At 48.3% G+C, this 23956-nt stretch overlaps 2 non-coding genes across 2 annotated transcripts; both read right to left on the bottom strand.

Annotated features, from left to right (window-relative positions):
* Positions 1-13553: 13553 nt before the first annotated feature.
* TRNAP-CGG (transfer RNA proline (anticodon CGG)) lies at positions 13554-13625 on the bottom strand. The gene has a single exon. It is a non-coding gene; the product is annotated as a tRNA-Pro (tRNA).
* A 3516-nt stretch (positions 13626-17141) lies between these two features.
* TRNAP-CGG (transfer RNA proline (anticodon CGG)) lies at positions 17142-17213 on the bottom strand. The gene has a single exon. It is a non-coding gene; the product is annotated as a tRNA-Pro (tRNA).
* Positions 17214-23956: the final 6743 nt, after the last annotated feature.

The following is a 23956-nucleotide window of genomic DNA, read 5'->3' as shown; positions in this document are numbered from 1 at the left end:
TTTGCTTCATGTGGCTATGCATTGTACTGGAACCACCACACTATGGAAACAGACACACCTGCTTGCTTTATGTGGCTGTGCATTGGACTGGGATGCAAGGACTGAGGGCCAATGTTCATGACGCTCAAAGCTGAGCCTTCCGGAACACGATCTCTTGCCTTGGAAGAAAGGAACTGGCATCACTTTCATTCCAAGAGGTGATTTCAGAACTGGACCCGAAATTACCATGGAGAAGCACTGTGCATTTAATGTTCCTATGAGCACTGCTGCTCCAGCACAGAAAAGCAGTTGCAAAGAAATCTCGCATACCTTCATGATGCTGAACCGTCTCAACGCAGGTATAAAGCATGTATTGCATTGCAACATGACATCTTACAAGAGTGAAAAGCAGAAATACTCCGGTTTAAAACACAGACTGAACCTATAAAGGTAAGGGTTTGTCTGGGATTTGAACCAAGGTCCTCTCACACCCGAAGCGAGAATCATACCCCTATACCAACTAGACTGCTGCTGCAGAGGCATTTGAAACATCTTCTGAAGCGTCTTTCAGAAAAGCAGGGCCATTTGTTGGAAAATGGGTTATTGGTAGGGCAGGTAGGTACCTACACCTAGCAACAAGCCACTAACCTCCACAAAGGTACAGTTAGGTCTCAGTAAATTAATCCCAGCTCAACCCTTGGTAGCTTGGCAACGAGCGTCAAGGCTTAACTTAGGAGACAAAGTGTAAAGCATTCAAATATCACAAAACAGTAATTAAATAAAACACAGGAAACAGTTTAAAAATCCAAAACCAATTTATAAAAATAGTTTATATTTTTATCTTTAAAATGACACAAAAACGATTAAAATCGGTTCAGGGGAACCGGAGATATGAATTTTTAAAGAATTATTACTTTTCTAGCGCTTAGAAACAAAAAGCGCCAATCGGGTCATCTGGTTGCACCTCGACCGGGGCAAAGTCAAACTTTCAGGCCGACCGCGATGGAGCCCTGCTCGGCTACAGGTCGCGGGAGGCCTCGGTTAAAAAGTTACCTTCTGACTTAGTCTTTATTTTGAAGTTTTTCTTCACCGGGACGAACCTGCCAGTTGAATCCGACCTCCTGGAGCCCTTGTCCGGATACACGATGTGGGTTTCCGCGGTGGAGACTTTTACCTTCGGACTTAGTCGTTTTTTCGAGATGAAAATCCTTCGACCAGGGTAAACCTGGATCTTGATCCGACGTCCATGGAGCCCTTCTCGGATACGATGGCTGGGAGGTCCCGGTCAACTTTTTACGTTCGGACTTAGTCTCTTTTTTGGATGTTTTTCTTTACCGGGACGAACCACGAAGTCAGGCCGGGTCGCGGTTGAGGCAAGCCGGCTAGAATTTCCGCGGCGGGTCGGTCCCTCTCTGGAGCTTTTTGCCAAAAATTCTCAAATCTTTTCCAAACTTCTGGGGCTTCACCCAGATGTTCTTTTAAGGTTCTTTTGGGGTCCACAGCTCACCCCAAGGGTCCAGAAGTTCTGTGATGGTCCTTGGGGGGTGCGGACTTCAACTCCCAGAATGCACCTGGCGCAAACTCCTTTTTGGCCACTGGACAGTGGTCAGCTGGTCGCTTTCTTCAGGAGTTGGTGCAGGGGACTCTGGTTTAGCAATTTTTCACCTGTAGCAAACAGGGAGTCCCTCCTTGAACCAGCTGAAGCCAGGCAAAGTCCTTCTTGTGGTGAAGCCCAAGTGTGCAGCTGGTGCAGTCCTTCTGAGTGCAGGGTCCAGGTGCAGGCCAGGGGTCCAGCAGGGCAGTCCTTCTTCTTCTTTAGTTCCTTTCTTGTTGAATTCTGGAGGGGATCTGAGGCGTGGGTGCAGGTCTGACAGTTTTATCCTTGCTCCTGGGTGAAAAGCAGGGGGGCCCTGGTTCTCCAATCAGGGACAGGGTCATCCCCCTGTGATGACCACTTCCTGGGAAGTGTGGCAAAAATCCATCCCAGAAGGCAACAGTCTCTAAAAATCCAACATGGATGAATCTGATTTTTGGAGGTTACATCTGGCTGAGCCCACCCACTGGTGTGGCTAAAAATCATAACCACACCCCTCTCCTGCCCTCTCCTAATCTAATCAAGGGGGCACCTAGTTGTCTGGGGTTGCAGGATGTGGGGGTGTTGCTGGGTGCTGCAAATGTCCTTCTCTGCCTTTGAAGACCAGTTTGGCAGCCCTCCCCCTTCCAGCCTCACCATCTGCTGAGGGGAGATTCTCTCCCCCAAGCACATTCCTTTGTGTGAAGCCTGGCCACTTCACACCTCATCAAGGCAGCCTGGCAGAAGCTGCTGCAGGCTGGCCAATCAGAGCACAGCAGCAAAAACAATGCAGAGCTGAAATTGGCAACTTTTTAGGTAAAGTCTAAACTTTTTACCTGGACAAGTTATATTAAATCCAACAACTGGAAGTTGTGGGATTTATTACAACAATCAATTTGATACCAAATTCTTGGTATGTAACATTTAAGGAGACTTTAAAATTTAAAATAAAGTCTGCCCATTCTAGCCTATGAAGGCCATTTACTTCAATGAGAGAAAAAAATATTTGGCTGTTTTTACCTCACCAGGGCTTATAAATCTATTTTTATAAAGTCCCTGCTTATAGTTACATGGCACCCAGCCCTAGGGGCACATAGGGCACACCTTAGGGGTGACTTATATGTAAAAATAAGGTAGTTTAAGACTTTGGAAGTACCTTTAATTCCAAAGTCGAATTTGCATATAACTTTAATTTAAAAGCAGCCAGCAAGGCAGGCTTGCTTTTAAAATGACACTGGGCACCTCAGCAATGCACCTAGGTGTGCACCACCTATGCTGTGGTCCCTAAACCTACATGCCCTACCATATACTAGGGACTTATAGGTAGGTTAACTTAGCCAATTATAATTAGCCTAATTTGCATATCCATTTTACTCAGAGCACAGGCCCTGGGACTGGTTAGCAGTACCCAGGGCACCATCAAAGTCAGGAAAACACCAGCATAAAGTGGAAAATGGGGGCAAAAAGTTAGGGGGCCTCTGCAATCAGCCCTGTTTTCCCACACAACCCCCACCCAGCCCACACGCCCAGGAGACTCAGCCCAACCCTGGGAGAGACTTCCTGGCTTGTTAGGCGAGGAAGACAGTGAAGAAAACTGGCTGTCCCTTTGCAGGGCCTACTCTGCCTTATATCCTCCTGTCAGGGTCACTCCCTCTGGGTAGTGAACCCACCCCAACAATGAAAGGACCCATTTCAAACTGAAACTTCCCTCTAGGGTGGTCTTCCTCCTCTCTCTCTGCCAACTTGGGTAGTGAGGTGCCCACCTCCCCTACTCCTAACTTTGCTAGGGCAACACCTAGCTTACCCAAAGAGGTCACCCAACACTTGAGCAACCCCACCATGACCAATAGGGTCAGGGGGCCTACTTTGCTATTGGCCCTGGGGTCTGCCTCCCAGGCCAAGTACAGTGCTGCCAGGAAGGCTAGCACCCAGCAGAGGCTACTGACAGCTGTCAGTACCCAGAACCACACCCTAAGCTCTCCACTGACAGGTGGCTGAGCTGCTTTAGGGGCATCTTTGGGGTCCTGGCACCCCTCTTGCTGTCTAGAGTGGGGGGCTACCACCTCCTGTGGCAGACACCCTCCTTCCACTCTCCCTTCTGTCAGTGCAGGGGCAACACCTTGCATCTGGACAGCTGCCTGACTACTCAGGACTTCCTTGGGGTCAGGTGAGGCCTCACCAGTGCCAACTCTGGGCTCCCCCCCTACTGGGGCAGAAGGCCCTTGGCTCCCTGGACCTCTCTTTAAGAGTGGCCTACCCTTCCTTTTCTTCTTTCCTTTTCTTGGGGACCCCTGTCTCCTAACTGTAGGGACTGACTCCCCAGGACTTTGGGTTGGGGGGGCGCCCTGGGCGACCACCCCATCTGTGACCAGACTCACCTCTGGGAGGTCATTGCCCAGGATACAATCTAGGGGAAGGTCAGCACTGACTACCACCCTAATCCAGTCAAGGATACCCTCCCTTTCTAGGGGCACTATGGCTACAGGTTTGGAGGTGACCTCCCCTGTGGCTATCCTGACTTTCTTTGTCTTTCCTGGGACATACATGTCTGGGGTCACTAACCACTCACTCACTATAGTGTGACTGGCACCGGTGTCTCTCAGGCCAGTGGTAGGGATCCCATTCACTTGAATGTGGTGGAAGTGCCTACTCCCACCCTCAGGGATCACCAGCTTACCATCTGGTCCTGTCTCCCAGCTCAATGCTAGGAGGACTTCATCATCTGAGGAATCCTCCTCTATGGCTACACTGGACAGCCCAGTGCTAACCACCTTCTTTGGACAGGCTGCATCTCCTCTGAAGTGACCTGTCTGCTGACAGTCAAAGCAAGCCCTACTGTCCAAGAGTTTTTTTAACCCTGGGTCTCCCTGTCTCTGCTTGTCAGAGTGGGAGTGGGATTTACTCTCCTCCTTCTTAGGGTTCTGGGGTACAGAGGGAGTCTCTGTGGTGGGCTTACCACCTCCCTCCTTAGGTTTTTGGGGACCTGTCCCCCCCTTCTTGGAGTCTCCCCCCTGGGACTTGACAACCACCCTGGTTCTCAACCACTCATCAGCTGCCTCCCCTAGCTCTCTAGGGTTGGTCTGCTTAGAGTCCACTAGATGCTGGCGTAACCTTTCTTGGATACAATTGGTCAAGATGTGCTCTCTCATGATCAGATTGTATAACCCCTCATAAGTATCTACTTTGTTAAAAATAATCCAGCCCTCTAGTGCCTTTAGTGAAATGTCCACAAAGTCAACCCAAGACTGGGTACTGACCTTCTGGGTGTCCCTGAACTTCATTCTATATTGCTCTGGGGTCAGACCAAACTTCTTGGCTAAGCACCTCTTCATACTAGGGTATGAATCTGCCTCCTCCCCCCTTAAGGTCAGAAGCCTATCCCTCCCTGAGTTGGGGACCAACTCCCACAAAATGGAACCCCAGTATTGAGGCCTAACCCTTCTCATTTGGAGTGCCCTCTCAAAGGCCCCCAGCCACTTATCTATGTCATCCCCCTCTACATAAGCAGGAACTACCCCCTTGGGTAACCTGGGGCAAACTCCCCCACCCATGGACACCTCGGCTTCTTTATCGCTGCTTCCATCTCTTTTCTCTTTGTATGCCCACTTTTTCTTTTCTAGGGCCAGCTTCTCTGCTTCCAAAGCTATGTATGCTAGCTGGGCCTCCAGCTCTCTTTCTCTGATGGATGGGTTCTCTCCTCCTGAAAGGACCCCCTTCCCACCACTAGCTTTGGATCTGCCCCTAGTGACTGTGTTTACTGAGGACCGTTCTTCCTCATCCTCACTTGGGCTCAGATGCCTTCCCTCCCCTGAGTGGTTAGAGCTTGCATCCTCCCTTCTTTCTCCCTCCTCTGGAGCTTCTTCTGACTCTACCTCTTGGGCCTCAGCCCATGCTGTCAGGGATGTGATCAGGATTTGCTTCCTGAGATCAGTGGTTGCAGGCAACCCTCTTTCAATACACAACCCCCTAAGCTGGACTACTGTCAGTGTGGGTAGGCTAGCCAGAACAAGCTCCATGGTTCCCTAGTTTTGTGTCAACAAAAACTTTTTGCAAAAATTGGAAACAAGAATTTAGAAAAATTACAAAAATTCAATAATTGAAATTAATCCAAATTAAAAATTAAAAACAATTTTTGCACTAGGACAATTTAAAGGATTTTTAATTTGTTTTACCTAAAACTGTAACGTGATATTTAACACAAGTACAGGATCCCGTCGCTGCTTCCCATTATGTTGGAAAATGGGTTATTGGTAGGGCAGGTAGGTACCTACACCTAGCAACAAGCCACTAACCTCCACAAAGGTACAGTTAGGTCTCAGTAAATTAATCCCAGCTCAACCCTTGGTAGCTTGGCAACGAGCGTCAAGGCTTAACTTAGGAGACAAAGTGTAAAGCATTCAAATATCACAAAACAGTAATTAAATAAAACACAGGAAACAGTTTAAAAATCCAAAACCAATTTATAAAAATAGTTTATATTTTTATCTTTAAAATGACACAAAAACGATTAAAATCGGTTCAGGGGAACCGGAGATATGAATTTTTAAAGAATTATTACTTTTCTAGCACTTAGAAACAAAAAGCGCCAATCGGGTCATCTGGTTGCACCTCGACCGGGGCAAAGTCAAACTTTCAGGCCGACCGCGACGGAGCCCTGCTCGGCTACAGGTCGCGGAAGGCCTCGGTTAAAAAGTTACCTTCTGACTTAGTCTTTATTTTGAAGTTTTTCTTCACCGGGACGAACCTGCCAGTTGAATCCGACCTCCTGGAGCCCGTGTCCGGATACGCGATGTGGGTTTCCTCGGTGGAGACTTTTACCTTCGGACTTAGTCGTTTTTTCGAGATGAAAATCCTTCGACCGGGGTAAACCTGGATCTTGATCCGACGTCCATGGAGCCCTTCTCAGATACGATGGCTGGGAGGTCCCGGTCAACTTTTTACGTTCGGACTTAGTCTCTTTTTTGGATGTTTTTCTTTACCGGGACGAACCATGAAGTCAGGCCGGGTCGCGGTTGAGGCAAGCCGGCTAGAATTTCCGCGGCGGGTCGGTCCCTCTCTGGAGCTTTTTTCCAAAAATTCTCAAATCTTTTCCAAACTTCTGGGGCTTCACCCAGATGTTCTTTTAAGGTTCTTTTGGGGTCCACAGCTCACCCCAAGGGTCCAGAAGTTCTGTGATGGTCCTTGGGGGGTGCGGACTTCAACTCCCAGAATGCACCTGGCGCAAACTCCTTTTTGGCCACTGGACAGTGGTCAGCTGGTCGCTTTCTTCAGGAGTTGGTGCAGGGGACTCTGGTTTAGCAATTTTTCACCTGTAGCAAACAGGGAGTCCCTCCTTGAACCAGTTGAAGCCAGGCAAAGTCCTTCTTGTGGTGAAGCCCAAGTGTGCAGCTGGTGTAGTCCTTCTGAGTGCAGGGTCCAGGTGCAGGCCAGGGGTCCAGCAGGGCAGTCCTTCTTCTTCTTTAGTTCCTTTCTTGTTGAATTCTGGAGGGGATCTGAGGCGTGGGTGCAGGTCTGCCAGTTTTATCCTTGCTCCTGGGTGAAAAGCAGGGGGGCCCTGGTTCTCCAATCAGGGACAGGGTCGTCCCCCTGTGATGACCACTTCCTGGGAAGTGTGGCAAAAATCCATCCCAGAAGGCAACAGTCTCTAAAAATCCAACATGGATGAATCTGATTTTTGGAGGTTACATCTGGCTGAGCCCACCCACTGGTGTGGCTAAAAATCATAACCACACCCCTCTCCTGCCCTCTCCTAATCTAATCAAGGGGGCACCTAGTTGTCTGGGGTTGCAGGATGTGGGGATGTTGCTGGGTGCTGCAAATGTCCTTCTCTGCCTTTGAAGACCAGTTTGGCAGCCCTCCCCCTTCCTGCCTCACCATCTGCTGAGGGGAGATTCTCTCCCCCAAGCACATTCCTTTGTGTGAAGCCTGGCCACTTCACACCTCATCAAGGCAGCCTGGCAGAAGCTGCTGCAGGCTGGCCAATCAGAGCACAGCAGCAAAAACAATGCAGAGCTGAAATTGGCAACTTTTTAGGTAAAGTCTAAACTTTTTACCTGGACAAGTTATATTAAATCCAACAACTGGAAGTTGTGGGATTTATTACAACAATCAATTTGATACCAAATTCTTGGTATGTAACATTTAAGGAGACTTTAAAATTTAAAATAAAGTCTGCCCATTCTAGCCTATGAAGGCCATTTACTTCAATGAGGGAAAAACGAATGTGGCTGTTTTTACCTCACCAGGGCTTATAAATCTATTTTTATAAAGTCCCTGCTTATAGTTACATGGCACCCAGCCCTAGGGGCACATAGGGCACACCTTAGGGGTGACTTATATGTAAAAATAAGGTAGTTTAAGACTTTGGAAGTACCTTTAATTCCAAAGTCGAATTTGCATATAACTTTAATTTAAAAGCAGCCAGCAAGGCAGGCTTGCTTTTAAAATGACACTGGGCACCTCAGCAATGCACCTAGGTATGCACCACCTATGCTGTGGTCCCTAAACCTACATGCCCTACCATATACTAGGGACTTATAGGTAGGTTAACTTAGCCAATTATAATTAGCCTAATTTGCATATCCATTTTACTCAGAGCACAGGCCCTGGGACTGGTTAGCAGTACCCAGGGCACCATCAAAGTCAGGAAAACACCAGCATAAAGTGGAAAATGGGGGCAAAAAGTTAGGGGGCCTCTGCAATCAGCCCTGTTTTCCCACAGAGGCTCTCTCTCTAAGCGTGCCATAGCAATTGATGTTTTCTGTCAAGGATTTTTGGTTTGTCTCTAGCAAGGAAAGAGGTAGTCAAGATGCCCTGTGCCAGTGAGCTGAACTAGGGCACTGATGTGAAAAGCAGACCCTTTCTGGTAGTTGTAACCCTCTGCAAGTCCTAGACCCTTGCACCTTAGACTTCCAGACCAGAAGCACTGAAGGGCCTGCTAGCTCTTGAGCCAGAGAAGCATGCCTCTTGGATTCAAGCACACTTGCTCACTCAGCGCTCGATCAGGCGAGATTTATAGTAGTGGCTCATAGGCCTGAAACACTCACCTGGGAGACGCGGGGTGGCTGATTTCCCGGAATGGCCCTTGATGGGGAAATCACCTCCTTTCCCCCGCCTCATTTCAGAATTGTGTGCAAGTCGCAAGACAGTGTTCAGGGGTTCATGGGTACTGCCTACTCCCAGCTGCCCCTCTGTCTTCTTCATGTAAATTGCAAGTCACGAGGAGGCACCATTGCCAATATGCTCCGCCCACCTAACCAAGAAACCCAGTTTGAGCTTGTCTGCCTGTGTTGTTGCAGGGGCAGTGTCTTCTTTGCCCAAAAGGTGGCAGGAGAGACTCACTTCAAACGATAGAATCAACTGCTTAAGTAGAAACCAGCATGGTAGTTACTGTCATAAAGTGCAGCTCTAACAGAAGGTGTGCCTGAGATGCCCCTTCCAGTAATACACAGAATTTTGATTGAGGGCCCAGCCGATGGGTTGGTGGATTTCTCCTCACATGCCACAGCAGCTTCCAAAGATAGTGGTGTGAGGAGCTGGCTGTGCAAGCAGAGCAAGATTTAAGGTAAAAAAACACACCTGTTAGGAGTGGGATTTGAACCCACGCCTCCATGAAAAGACCAGAAGACTTAGCTTCACTGAAGATCAAGCTCTCTTGAGTCTGGCACCTTAGACCACTCGGCCATCCTGACAGCCAAAACATTGTGCAGGTCTGACTCTTCAGTCTGCACTTGTTGATGCTGCCGCTTGCAATGTTCCTATCAAAGTCGCAGCTTTAAAGGCCCCACAATATAACATGGCCAAGAAAAAAAAAAAAAACAGAACAAGAAACAAGGCACATGCACGACCACCGAGGGATGCAGATAACTTTTTATCGTCCTGCAATAGTAAAGCACATTTTACACAGGTCACAAGTTTTTAAAGGTCATTTCTGTCTAAGTGTGCATTGAGAGAGACTGAGGTTTTAGTGAGCAAACACAAAAGCTACTGCTGCCCAGTGTCGAACCGGGAACCTTTTGCGTGTGAGGCAAATGTGATAACCACTACACTACAGAAACAAGCTTGCTGGCTTGACTGATGGAGCACAGTTCCCCTCATATGTTTGCCCGATTTCCTCTATACTTGATCAGCAGTTGCTCAGAATGCGAGGGGTAAGTGTGAAAATTGCAGCGGTGTAAGCCAGCATGCATACACTCAGACGTCCTGAAAAGTCACAGCTGCGGGCAGAGACAGACAAATATCTGATGCCTAAATGCCAGGAACGCAAGCCTGTGAAATCATCACACAGGGTGCACTGAGAGCAAGCAGGAAGGAAGCCAAGGCATTGTAATCCATTTTTCGCCTGAGGCAAAAAATATGTTTTGCGCAACAATGCTTCGAGTGGAATGAGAAATGTTGAGGGGTTGTGTATTTTGAGCAGGATTTGATTGTTTTCCGCTAAAATGGGCTTGTCTGGGATTTGAACCCGGGACCTCTCGCACCCAAAGTGAGAATCATACCCCTAGACCAACGAGCCTGGGGTCAGAAGCGCTACGGCTCCCACCCTGCTCCGAGGGTTGGTGGCAGAGAGTGGGAGACTACCTCCCAAAGCAAGAAACGCCACATGGTGCTCTCTTCTGCAGTATGACTAGAGTCATTTGCATGGTCGTCATCGAACATGACATAAAAAGCCTCTATCCTTTAGACATTTTGTCCCAGATTTACAAGAAAATCACTGAGCGCGACGCTGTGCAAAATTTGCAAGCCCCACGCTCCGTCATTTTCAAAATGCAGGGAAGCGCCGTATTTAGTAGAATACAGTGCACCCCTGTGCTTCCCCCTGCACCAGCTCTAAATTAGCTGCTGAGCGCCAACGCAGCCGTTCTTGCACCATGGTACAAGGATGACTGCGTTGAGGGGGAAATTGTTTTTGTGCAGGAAGGGACACCTTCCTGGCCAAAAGAAAAATCTTCAATGGTGATTTGCTCTTACTTCTATGTGTGCTGCATAATGCAGCACACATAGAAAGAGAAAAAACGAGGAGAAATGAAAACATTACCCCTGGGATGGCATTGGATTTTGGCGCTGACGCAGATTTACGACAACTCCTAAATCTGGAGCAGCATCAAAATGCTATGGTGTTGCTGTGGCACACTCACAGCAACACCCATTGCACGCCCCTTCCAGGGAAAGCGCTGAATGCTAAGGTGCCGTATTTACAAGGTGGTGTTAAGCCACAAAAAGTGGCTGAACGCCATCTTGTAAATACCGCGCAGTGCATAGTGCCACCGGGGCGTCACTAAAAGTGATGCTCTGTTGGCGATTGGGCCTTGTAAGTCTGGCACCTTATTTGCTCAAGGTGTGTGTTCTTGGTGAGGGCAGGAAAGCTATTTTCGCTCTCATACCTTCCTTCCTTGGCTGGCTTGAATGCGGTAGGCTCAGGCTTCAATGCAAAGGTCAAACAGTGAGCAACTGACTGACGTAAGCTGGCGCAACTCCTCTTGGTGAGCTGTGACAGATGCCCCAGGAGCGTAGTACTTCACGATGGTGAGGGATAGACACAGTCTCTTTTATCTCAGCTTGCCTGTCAGCTGAGTCAGGAAATGCAAATACTGGGAAAAAGCCCAGCGACTTGCTGTTTTTGCTTGGCTTCGAACCAGGCACCTTTTGCATGTGAGGTGCGCATGATAACCACTACACTACACAAACAGACACACTTGCCGGTTTGCTTCATGTGGCTATGCATTGTACTGGAACCACCACACTATGGAAACAGACACACCTGCTTGCTTTATGTGGCTCTGCATTGGACTGGGATGCAAGGACTGAGGGCCAATGTTCATGACGCTTTAAGCTGAGCCTTCCGGAACACGATCTCTTGCCTTGGAAGAAAGGAACTGGCATCACTTTCATTCCAAGAGGTGATTTCAGAACTGGACCCGAAATTACCATGGAGAAGCACTGTGCATTTAATGTTCCTATGAGCACTGCTGCTCCAGCACAGAAAAGCAGTTGCAAAGAAATCTCGCATACCTTCATGATGCTGAACCGTCTCAACGCAGGTATAAAGCATGTATTGCTTTGCAACATGACATCTTACAAGAGTGAAAAGCAGAAATACTCCTGTTTAAAACACAGACTGAACCTATAAAGGTAAGGGTTTGTCTGGGATTTGAACCAAGGTCCTCTCACACCCGAAGCGAGAATCATACCCCTACACCAACTAGACTGCTGCTGCAGAGGCATTTGAAACATCTTCTGAAGCGTCTTTCAGGAAAGCAGGGCAATTTGGAGGCTCTCTCTCTAAGCGTGCCATAGCAATTGATGTTTTCTGTCAAGGATTTTTTGTTTGTCTCTAGCAAGGAAAGAGGTAGTCAAGATGCCCTGTGCCAGTGAGCTGAACTAGGGCACTGATGTGAAAAGCAGACCCTTTCTGGTAGTTGTAACCCTCTGCAAGTCCTGGACCCTTGCACCTTAGACTTCCAGACCAGAAGCACTGAAGGGCCTGCTAGTTCTTGAGCCAGAGAAGCATGCCTCTTGGATTCAAGCACACTTGCTTGCTCAGCGCTCAATCAGGCTCGATCAGGCGAGATTTATAGTAGTGGCTCATAGGCCTGAAACACTCACCTGGGAGACGCGGGGTGGCTGATTTCGCGGAATGGCCCTTGATGGGGAAATCACCTCCTTTCCCCCGCCTCGTTTCAGAATTGTGTGCAAGTCGCAAGACAGTGTTCAGGGGTTCATGGGTACTGCCTACTCCCAGCTGCCTCTCTGTCTTCTTCATGTAAATTGCAAGTCACGAGGAGGCACCATTGCCAATATGCTCTGCCCAACAACCAAGAAACCCAGTTTGAGCTTGTCTGGCTCTGTTGTTGCAGGGGCAGTGTCTTCTTTGCCCAAAAGGTGGCAGGAGAGACTCACTTCAAACGATAGAATCAACTGCTTAAGTAGAAACCAGCATGGTAGTTACTGTCATAAAGTGCAGCTCTAACAGAAGGTGTGCCTGAGATGCCCCTTCCAGTAATACACAGAATTTTGATTGAGGGCCCAGCCGATGGGTTGGTGGATTTCTCCTCACATGCCACAGCAGCTTCCAAAGATAGTGGTGTGAGGAGCTGGCTGTGCAAACAGAGCAAGATTTAAGGGAAGAAAACACACGTGTTAGGAGTGGGATTTGAACCCACGCCTCCATGAAGAGACCAGAAGGCTCAGCTTCACTGAAGATCAAGCTCTCTTGAGTCTGGCACCTTAGACCACTCGGCCATCCTGACAGCCAAAACATTGTGCAGGTCTGACTCTTCAGTCTGCACTTGTTGATGCTGCCGCTTGGAATGTTCCTATCAAAGTCACAGCTTTAAAGGCCCCACAATATAACATTGCCAAGAAAAAAAAAAAAAACAGAACAAGAAACAAGGCACATGCACGACCACCGAGGGATGCAGATAACTTTTTATCGTCCTGCAATAGTAAAGCACATTTTACACAGGTCACAAGTTTTTAAAGGTCATTTCTGTCTAAGTGTGCGTTGAGAGAGACTGAGGTTTTAGTGAGCAAACACAAAAGCTACTGCTGCCCAGTGTCGAACCGGGGACTTTTTGCGTGTGAGGCAAATGTGATAACCACTACACTACAGAAACAAGCTTGCTGGCTTGACTGAAGGAGCACAGTTCCCCTCATATGTTTGCCCGATTTCCTCTATACTTGATCAGCAGTTGCTCAGAATGCGAGGGGTAAGTGTGAAAATTGCAGCAGTGTCAGCCAGCATGCATACACTCAGACGTCCTGAAAAGTCACAGCTGCGGGCAGAGACAGACAAATATCTGATGCCTAAATGCCAGGAACGCAAGCCTGTGAAATCATCACACAGGGCGCACTGAGAGCAAGCAGGAAGGAAGCCAAGGCATTGTAATCCATTTTTCGCCTGAGGCAAAAAATATGTTTTGCGCAACAATGCTTCGAGTGGAATGAGAAATGTTGAGGGGTTGTGTATTTTGAGCAGGATTTGATTGTTTTCCGCTAAAATGGGCTTGTCCGGGATTTGAACCCGGGACTTCTCGCACCCGAAGCGAGAATCATACCCCTAGACCAACGAGCCTGGGGACAGAAGCGCTACGGCTCCCACCCTGCTCCGAGGGTTGGTGGCAGAGAGTGGGAGACTACATCCCAAAGCAAGAAACGCCACATGGTGCTCTCTTCTGCAGTATGACTAGAGTCATTTGCATGGCCGTCATCGAACATGACATAAAAAGCCTCTATCCTTTAGACATTTTGTCCCAGATTTACAAGAAAATGACTGAGCGCGACGCTGTGCCAAATTTGCAAGCCCCACGCTCCGTCATTTTCAAAATGAAGGGAAGCGCCGTATTTAGTAGAATACAGCGCACCCCTGTGCTTCCCCCTGCGCCAGCTCTAAATTAGCTGCTGAGCGCCAACGCAGCCGTTCTTGCACCATGGTACAAGGATGACTGCGTTGAGGGGGAAATTGTTTTTGTGCAGGAAGGGACACCTTCCTGGCCAAAAGAAAAATCTTCAATGGTGATTTGCTCTTACTTCTATGTGTGCTGCAGAATGCAGCACACATAGAAAGAGAAAAAACGAGGAGAAATTAAAACATTTCTCCTCAGTGCGCTACTCTAACGATACCCCTGGGATGGCATTGGATTTTGGCGCTGACGCAGATTTACGACAACTCCTAAATCTGGAGCAGCATCAAAATGCTATGGTGTTGCTGTGGCACACTCACAGCAACACCCATTGCACGCCCCTTCCAGGGAAAGCGCTGAATGCTAAGGTGCAGTATTTACAAGGTGGTGTTAAGCCACAAAAAGTGGCTGAACGCCATCTTGTAAATACCGCGCAGTGCATAGTGCCACCGGGGCGTCACTAAAAGTGATGCTCCGTTGGCGATTGGGCCTTGTAAGTCTGGCACCTTATTTGCTCAAGGTGTGTGTTCTTGGTGAGGGCAGGAAAGCTATTTTCGCTCTCATACCTTCCTTCCTTGGCTGGCTTGAATGCGGTAGGCTCAGGCTTCAATGCAAAGGTCAAACAGTGAGCAACTGACTGACGTAAGCTGGCGCAACTCCTCTTGGTGAGCTGTGACAGATGCCCCAGGAGCGTAGTACCTCACGATGGTGAGGGATAGACACAGTCTCTTTTATCTCAGCTTGCCTGTCAGCTGAGTCAGGAAATGCAAATACTGGGAAAAAGCCCAGCGACTTGCTGTTTTTGCTTGGCTTCGAACCAGGGACCTTTTGCATGTGAGGTGCGCATGATAACCACTACACTACACAAACAGACACACTTGCCGGTTTGCTTCATGTGGCTATGCATTGTACTGGAACCACCACACTATGGAAACAGACACACCTGCTTGCTTTATGTGGCTCTGCATTGGACTGGGATGCAAGGACTGAGGGCCAATGTTCATGACGCTTTAAGCTGAGCCTTCCGGAACACGATCTCTTGCCTTGGAAGAAAGGAACTGGCATCACTTTCATTCCAAGAGGTTATTTCAGAACTGGACCCGAAATTACCATGGAGAAGCACTGTGCATTTAATGTTCCTATGAGCACTGCTGCTCCAGCACAGAAAAGCAGTTGCAAAGATATCTCGCATACCTTCATGATGCTGAACCGTCTCAACGCAGGTATAAAGCATGTATTGCATTGCAACATGACATCTTACAAGAGTGAAAAGCAGAAATACTCCTGTTTAAAACACAGACTGAACCTATAAAGGTAAGGGTTTGTCTGGGATTTGAACCAAGGTCCTCTCACACCCGAAGCGAGAATCATACCCCTACACCAACTAGACTGCTGCTGCAGAGGCATTTGAAACATCTTCGGAAGCGTCTTTCAGGAAAGCAGGGCCATTTGGAGGCTCTCTCTCTAAGCGTGCCATAGCAATTGATGTTTTCTGTCAAGGATTTTTTGTTTGTCTCTAGCAAGGAAAGAGGTAGTCAAGATGCCCTGTGCCAGTGAGCTGAACTAGGGCACTGATGTGAAAAGCAGACCCTTTCTGGTAGTTGTAACCCTCTGCAAGTCCTGGACCCTTGCACCTTAGACTTCCAGACCAGAAGCACTGAAGGGCCTGCTAGCTCTTGAGCCAGAGAAGCATGCCTCTTGGATTCAAGCACACTTGCTCGCTCAGCGCTCAATCAGGCTCGATCAGGCGAGATTTATAGTAGTGGCTCATAGGCCTGAAACACTCACCTGGGAGACGCGGGGTGGCTGATTTCCCGGAATGGCCCTTGATGGGGAAATCACCTCCTTTCCCCTGCCTCATTTCAGAATTGTGTGCAAGTCGCAAGACAGTGTTCAGGGGTTCATGGGTACTGCCTACTCCCAGCTGCCTCTCTGTCTTCTTCATGTAAATTGCAAGTCACGAGGAGGCACCATTGCCAATATGCTCTGCCCACCTAACCAAGAAACCCAGTTTGAGCTTGTCTGCCTGTGTTGTTGCCGGGGCAGTGTCTTCTTTGCCCAAAAGTTGGCAGGAGAGACTCACTTCAAACGATAGAATCAACTGCTTAAGTAGAAACCAGCATGGTAGTTACTGTCATAAAGTGCAGCTCTAACAGAAGGTGTGACTGAGATGCCCCTTCCAGTAATACACAGAATTTTGATTGAGGGCCCAGCCGATGGGTTGGTGGATTTCTCCTCACATGCCACAGCAGCTTCCAAAGATAGTGGTGTGAGGAGCTGGCTGTGCAAACAGAGCAAGATTTAAGGTAAGAAAACACACCTGTTAGGAGTGGGATTTGAACCCACGCCTCCATGAAGAGACCAGAAGGCTCAGCTTCACTGAAGATCAAGCTCTCTTGAGTCTGGCACCTTAGACCACTCGGCCATCCTGACAGCCAAAACATTGTGCAGGTCTGACTCTTCAGTCTGCACTTGTTGATGCTGCCGCTTGCAATGTTCCTATCAAAGTCACAGCTTTAAAGGCCCCACAATATAACATGGCCAAGAAAAAAAAAAAAAAAAACAGAACAAGAAACAAGGCACATGCACGACCACCGAGGGATGCAGATAACTTTTTATCGTCCTGCAATAGTAAAGCACATTTTACACAGGTCACAAGTTTTTAAAGGTCATTTCTGTCTAAGTGTGCATTGAGAGAGACTGAGGTTTTAGTGAGCAAACACAAAAGCTACTGCTGCCCAGTGTCGAACCGGGGACCTTTTGCGTGTGAGGCAAATGTGATAACCACTACACTACAGAAACAAGCTTGCTGGCTTGACTGAAGGAGCACAGTTCCCCTCATGTGTTTGCCCAATTTCCTCTATACTTGATCAGCAGTTGCTCAGAATGCGAGGGGTAAGTGTGAAAATTGCAGCAGTGTCAGCCAGCATGCATACACTCAGACGTCCTGAGAAGTCACAGCTGCGGGCAGAGACAGACAAATATCTGATGCCTAAATGCCAGGAACGCAAGCCTGTGAAATCATCACACAGGGCGCACTGAGAGCAAGCAGGAAGGAAGCCAAGGCATTGTAATCCATTTTTCGCCTGAGGCAAAAAATATGTTTTGCGCAACAATGCTTCGAGTGGAATGAGAAATGTTGAGGGGTTGTGTATTTTCAGCAGGATTTGATTGTTTTCCGCTAAAATGGGCTTGTCCGGGATTTGAACCCGGGACTTCTCGCACCCGAAGCGAGAATCATACCCCTAGACCAACGAGCCTGGGCACAGAAGCGCTACGGCTCCCACCCTGCTCCGAGGGTTGGTGGCAGAGAGTGGGAGACTACATCCCAAAGCAAGAAACGCCACATGGTGCTCTCTTCTGCAGTATGACTAGAGTCATTTGCATGGCCGTCATCGAACATGACATAAAAAGCCTCTATCCTTTAGACATTTTGTCCCAGATTTACAAGAAAATGACTGAGCGCGACGCTGTGCCAAATTTGCAAGCCCCACGCTCCGTCATTTTCAAAATGCAGGGAAGCGCCGTATTTAGTAGAATACAGCGCACCCCTGTGCTTCCCCCTGCGCCAGCTCTAAATTAGCTGCTGAGCGCCAACGCAGCCGTTCTTGCACCATGGTACAAGGATGACTGCGTTGAGGGGGAAATTGTTTTTGTGCAGGAAGGGACACCTTCCTGGCCAAAAGAAAAATCTTCAATGGTGATTTGCTCTTACTTCTATGTGTGCTGCAGAATGCAGCACACATAGAAAGAGAAAAAACGAGGAGAAATTAAAACATTTCTCCTCAGTGCGCTACTCTAACGATACCCCTGGGATGGCATTGGATTTTGGCGCTGACGCAGATTTACGACAACTCCTAAATCTGGAGCAGCATCAAAATGCTATGGTGTTGCTGTGGCACACTCACAGCAACACCCATTGCACGCCCCTTCCAGGGAAAGCGCTGAATGCTAAGGTGCCGTATTTACAAGGTGGTGTTAAGCCACAAAAAGTGGCTGAACGCCATCTTGTAAATACCGCGCAGTGCATAGTGCCACCGGGGCGTCACTAAAAGTGATGCTCCGTTGGCGATTGGGCCTTGTAAGTCTGGCACCTTATTTGCTCAAGGTGTGTGTTCTTGGTGAGGGCAGGAAAGCTATTTTCGCTCTCATACCTTCCTTCCTTGGCTGGCTTGAATGCGGTAGGCTCAGGCTTCAATGCAAAGGTGAAACAGTGAGCAACTGACTGACGTAAGCTGGCGCAACTCCTCTTGGTGAGCTGTGACAGATGCCCCAGGAGCGTAGTACCTCACGATGGTGAGGGATAGACACAGTCTCTTTTATCTCAGCTTGCCTGTCAGCTGAGTCAGGAAATGCAAATACTGGGAAAAAGCCCAGCGACTTGCTGTTTTTGCTTGGCTTCGAACCAGGCACCTTTTGCATGTGAGGTGCGCATGATAACCACAACACTACACAAACAGACACACTTTCCGGTTTGCTTCATGTGGCTATGCATTGTACTGGAACCACCACACTATGGAAACAGACACACCTGCTTGCTTTATGTGGCTCTGCATTGGACTGGGATGCAAGGACTGAGGGCCAATGTTCATGACGCTTTAAGCTGAGCCTTCCGGAACACGATCTCTTGCCTTGGAAGAAAGGAACTGGCATCACTTTCATTCCAAGAGGTGATTTCAGAACTGGACCCGAAATTACCATGGAGAAGCACTGTGCATGTAATGTTCCTATGAGCACTGCTGCTCCAGCACAGAAAAGCAGTTGCAAAGAAATCTCGCATACCTTCATGATGCTGAACCGTCTCAACGCAGGTATAAAGCATGTATTGCATTGCAACATGACATCTTACAAGAGTGAAAAGCAGAAATACTCCTGTTTAAAACACAGACTGAACCTATAAAGGTAAGGGTTTGTCTGGGATTTGAACCAAGGTCCTCTCACACCCGAAGCGAGAATCATACCCCTACACCAACTAGACTGCTGCTGCAGAGGCATTTGAAACATCTTCGGAAGCGTCTTTCAGGAAAGCAGGGCCATTTGGAGGCTCTCTCTCTAAGCGTGCCATAGCAATTGATGTTTTCTGTCAAGGATTTTTTGTTTGTCTCTAGCAAGGAAAGAGGTAGTCAAGATGCCCTGTGCCAGTGAGCTGAACTAGGGCACTGATGTGAAAAGCAGACCCTTTCTGGTAGTTGTAACCCTCTGCAAGTCCTGGACCCTTGCACCTTATACTTCCAGACCAGAAGCACTGAAGGGCCTGCTAGCTCTTGAGCCAGAGAAGCATGCCTCTTGGATTCAAGCACACTTGCTCGCTCAGCGCTCAATGAGGCTCGATCAGGCGAGATTTATAGTAGTGGCTCATAGGCCTGAAACACTCACCTGGGAGACGCGGGGTGGCTGATTTCCCGGAATGGCCCTTGATGGGGAAATCACCTCCTTTCCCCTGCCTCATTTCAGAATTGTGTGCAAGTCGCAAGACAGTGTTCAGGGGTTCATGGGTACTGCCTACTCCCAGCTGCCTCTCTGTCTTCTTCATGTAAATTGCAAGTCACGAGGAGGCACCATTGCCAATATGCTCTGCCCACCTAACCAAGAAACCCAGTTTGAGCTTGTCTGCCTGTGTTGTTGCCGGGGCAGTGTCTTCTTTGCCCAAAAGTTGGCAGGAGAGACTCACTTCAAACGATAGAATCAACTGCTTAAGTAGAAACCAGCATGGTAGTTACTGTCATAAAGTGCAGCTCTAACAGAAGGTGTGACTGAGATGCCCCTTCCAGTAATACACAGAATTTTGATTGAGGGCCCAGCCGATGGGTTGGTGGATTTCTCCTCACATGCCACAGCAGCTTCCAAAGATAGTGGTGTGAGGAGCTGGCTGTGCAAACAGAGCAAGATTTAAGGTAAGAAAACACACCTGTTAGGAGTGGGATTTGAACCCACGCCTCCATGAAGAGACCAGAAGGCTCAGCTTCACTGAAAATCAAGCTCTCTTGAGTCTGGCACCTTAGACCACTCGGCCATCCTGACAGCCAAAACATTGTGCAGGTCTGACTCTTCAGTCTGCACTTGTTGATGCTGCCGCTTGCAATGTTCCTATCAAAGTCACAGCTTTAAAGGCCCCACAATATAACATGGCCAAGAAAAAAAAAAAAAACAGAACAAGAAACAAGGCACATGCACGACCACCGAGGGATGCAGATAACTTTTTATCGTCCTGCAATAGTAAAGCACATTTTACACAGGTCACAAGTTTTTAAAGGTCATTTCTGTCTAAGTGTGCATTGAGAGAGACTGAAATTTTAGTGAGCAAACACAAAAGCTACTGCTGCCCAGTGTCGAACCGGGGACCTTTTGCGTGTGAGGCAAAAGTGAGAACCACTACACTACAGAAACAAGCTTGCTGGCTTGACTGAAGGAGCACAGTTCCCCTCATATGTTTGCCTGATTTCCTCTATACTTGATCAGCAGTTGCTCAGAATGCGAGGGGTAAGAGTGAAAATTGCAGCAGTGTCAGCCAGCATGCATACACTCAGACGTCCTGAGAAGTCACAGCTGCGGGCAGAGACAGACAAATATCTGATGCCTAAATGCCAGGAACGCAAGCCTGTGAAATCATCACACAGGGCGCACTGAGAGCAAGCAGGAAGGAAGCCAAGGCATTGTAATCCATTTTTCGCCTGAGGCAAAAAATATGTTTTGCGCAACAATGCTTCGAGTGGAATGAGAAATGTTGAGGGGTTGTGTATTTTCAGCAGGATTTGATTGTTTTCCGCTAAAATGGGCTCGTCGGGGATTTGAACCCGGGACTTCTCGCACCCGAAGCAAGAATAATACCCCTAGACCAACGAGCCTGGGCACAGAAGCGCTACGGCTCCCACCCTGCTCCGAGGGTTGGTGGCAGAGAGTGGGAGACTACAGGCCAAAGCAATAAACGCCACATGGTGCTCTCTTCTGCAGTATGACTAGAGTCATTTGCATGGCCGTCATCGAACATGACATAAAAAGCCTCTATCCTTTAGACATTTTGTCCCAGATTTACAAGAAAATGACTGAGCGCGACGCTGTGCCAAATTTGCAAGCCCCACGCTCCGTCATTTTCAAAATGCAGGGAAGCGCCGTATTTAGTAGAATACAGCGCACCCCTGTGCTTCCCCCTGCGCCAGCTCTAAATTAGCTGCTGAGCGCCAACGCAGCCGTTCTTGCACCATGGTACATGGATGACTGCGTTGAGGTGGGAAATTGTTTTTGTGCAGGAAGGGACACCTTCCTGGCCAAAAGAAAAATCTTCAATGGTGATTTGCTCTTACTTCTATGTGTGCTGCAGAATGCAGCACACATAGAAAGAGAAAAAACGAGGAGAAATGAAAACATTTCTCCTCAGTGCGCTACTCTAACGATACCCCTGGGATGGCATTGGATTTTGGCGCTGACGCAGATTTACGACAACTCCTAAATCTGGAGCAGCATCAAAATGCTATGGTGTTGCTGTGGCACACTCACAGCAACACCCATTGCACGCCCCTTCCAGGGAAAGCGCTGAATGCTAAGGTGCCGTATTTACAAGGTGGTGTTAAGCCACAAAAAGTGGCTGAACGCCATCTTGTAAATACCGCGCAGTGCATAGTGCCACCGGGGCGTCACTAAAAGTGATGCTCCGTTGGCGATTGGGCCTTGTAAGTCTGGCACCTTATTTGCTCAAGGTGTGTGTTCTTGGTGAGGGCAGGAAAGCTATTTTCGCTCTCATACCTTCCTTCCTTGGCTGGCTTGAATGTGGTAGGCTCAGGCTTCAATGCAAAGGTCAAACAGTGAGCAACTGACTGACGTAAGCTGGCGCAACTCCTCTTGGTGAGCTGTGACAGATGCCCCAGGAGCGTAGTACCTCACGATGGTGAGGGATAGACACAGTCTCTTTTATCTCAGCTTGCCTGTCAGCTGAGTCAGGAAATGCAAATACTGGGAAAAAGCCCAGCGACTTGCTGTTTTTGCTTGGCTTCGAACCAGGTACCTTTTGCATGTGAGGTGTGCATGATAACCACTACACTACACAAACAGACACACTTGCCGGTTTGCTTCATGTGGCTATGCATTGTACTGGAACCACCACACTATGGAAACAGACACACCTGCTTGCTTTATGTGGCTCTGCATTGGACTGGGATGCAAGGACTGAGGGCCAATGTTCATGACGCTTTAAGCTGAGCCTTCCGGAACACGATCTCTTGCCTTGGAAGAAAGGAACTGGCATCACTTTCATTCCAAGAGGTGATTTCAGAACTGGACCCGAAATTACCATGGAGAAGCACTGTGCATTTAATGTTCCTATGAGCACTGCTGCTCCAGCACAGAAAAGCAGTTGCAAAGAAATCTCGCATACCTTCATGATGCTGAACCGTCTCAACGCAGGTATAAAGCATGTATTGCATTGCAACATGACATCTTACAAGAGTGAAAAGCAGAAATACTCCTGTTTAAAACACAGACTGAACCTATAAAGGTAAGGGTTTGTCTGGGATTTGAACCAAGGTCCTCTCACACCCGAAGCGAGAATCATACCCCTACACCAAATAGACTGCTGCTGCAGAGGCATTTGAAACATCTTCTGAAGCGTCTTTCAGGAAAGCAGGGCCATTTGGAGGCTCTCTCTCTAAGCGTGCCATAGCAATTGATGTTTTCTGTCAAGGATTTTTTGTTTGTCTCTAGCAAGGAAAGAGGTAGTCAAGATGCCCTGTGCCAGTGAGCTGAACTAGGGCACTGATGTGAAAAGCAGACCCTTTCTGGTAGTTGTAACCCTCTGCAAGTCCTGGACCCTTGCACCTTAGACTTCCAGACCAGAAGCACTGAAGGGCCTGCTAGCTATTGAGCCAGAGAAGCATGCCTCTTGGATTCAAGCACACTTGCTCGCTCAGCGCTCAATCAGGCTCGATCAGGCGAGATTTATAGTAGTGGCTCATAGGCCTGAAACACTCACCTGGGAGACGCGGGGTGGCTGATTTCCCGGAATGGCCCTTGATGGGGAAATCACCTCCTTTCCCCCGCCTCATTTCAGAATTGTGTGCAAGTCGCAAGACAGTGTTCAGGGGTTCATGGGTACTGCCTACTCCCAGCTGCCTCTCTGTCTTCTTCATGTAAATTGCAAGTCACGAGGAGGCACCATTGCCAATATGCTCCGCCCACCTAACCAAGAAACCCAGTTTGAGCTTGTCTGCCTGTGTTGTTGCAGGGGCAGTGTCTTCTTTGCCCAAAAGGTGGCAGGAGAGACTCACTTCAAACGATAGAATCAACTGCTTAAGTCGAAACCAGCATGGTAGTTACTGTCATAAAGTGCAGCTCTAACAGAAGGTGTGCCTGAGATGCCCCTTCCAGTAATACACAGAATTTTGATTGAGGGCCCAGCCGATGGGTTGGTGGATTTCTCCTCACATGCCACAGCAGCTTCCAAAGATAGTGGTGTGAGGAGCTGGCTGTGCAAACAGAGCAAGATTTAAGGTAAGAAAACACACCTGTTAGGAGTGGGATTTGAACCAACGCCTCCATGAAAAGACCAGAAGGCTCAGCTTCAATGAAGATCAAGCTCTCTTGAGTCTGACACCTTAGACCACTCGGCCATCCTGACAGCCAAAACATTGTGCAGGTCTGACTCTTCAGTCTGCACTTGTTGATGCTGCCGCTTGCAATGTTCCTATCAAAGTCACAGCTTTAAAGGCCCCACAATATAACATGGCCAAGAAAAAAAAAAAAAAAATACAGAACAAGAAACAAGGCACATGCACGACCACCGAGGGATGCAGATAACTTTTTATCGTCCTGCAATAGTAAAGCACATTTTACACAGGTCACAAGTTTTTAAAGGTCATTTCTGTCTAAGTGTGCATTGAGAGAGACTGAGGTTTTAGTGAGCAAACACAAAAGCTACTGCTGCCCAGTGTCGAACCGGGGACCTTTTGCGTGTGAGGCAAATGTGATAACCACTACACTACAGAAACAAGCTTGCTGGCTTGCCTGAAGGAGC

This window comes from Pleurodeles waltl, unplaced genomic scaffold (assembly GCF_031143425.1).
Source record: "Pleurodeles waltl isolate 20211129_DDA unplaced genomic scaffold, aPleWal1.hap1.20221129 scaffold_91, whole genome shotgun sequence".
Classification (NCBI taxonomy): domain Eukaryota; kingdom Metazoa; phylum Chordata; class Amphibia; order Caudata; family Salamandridae; genus Pleurodeles; species Pleurodeles waltl.
The sequence above is the reverse complement of the archived record's forward strand: the minus strand, read 5'-3'. Positions and strand labels throughout refer to the sequence as shown.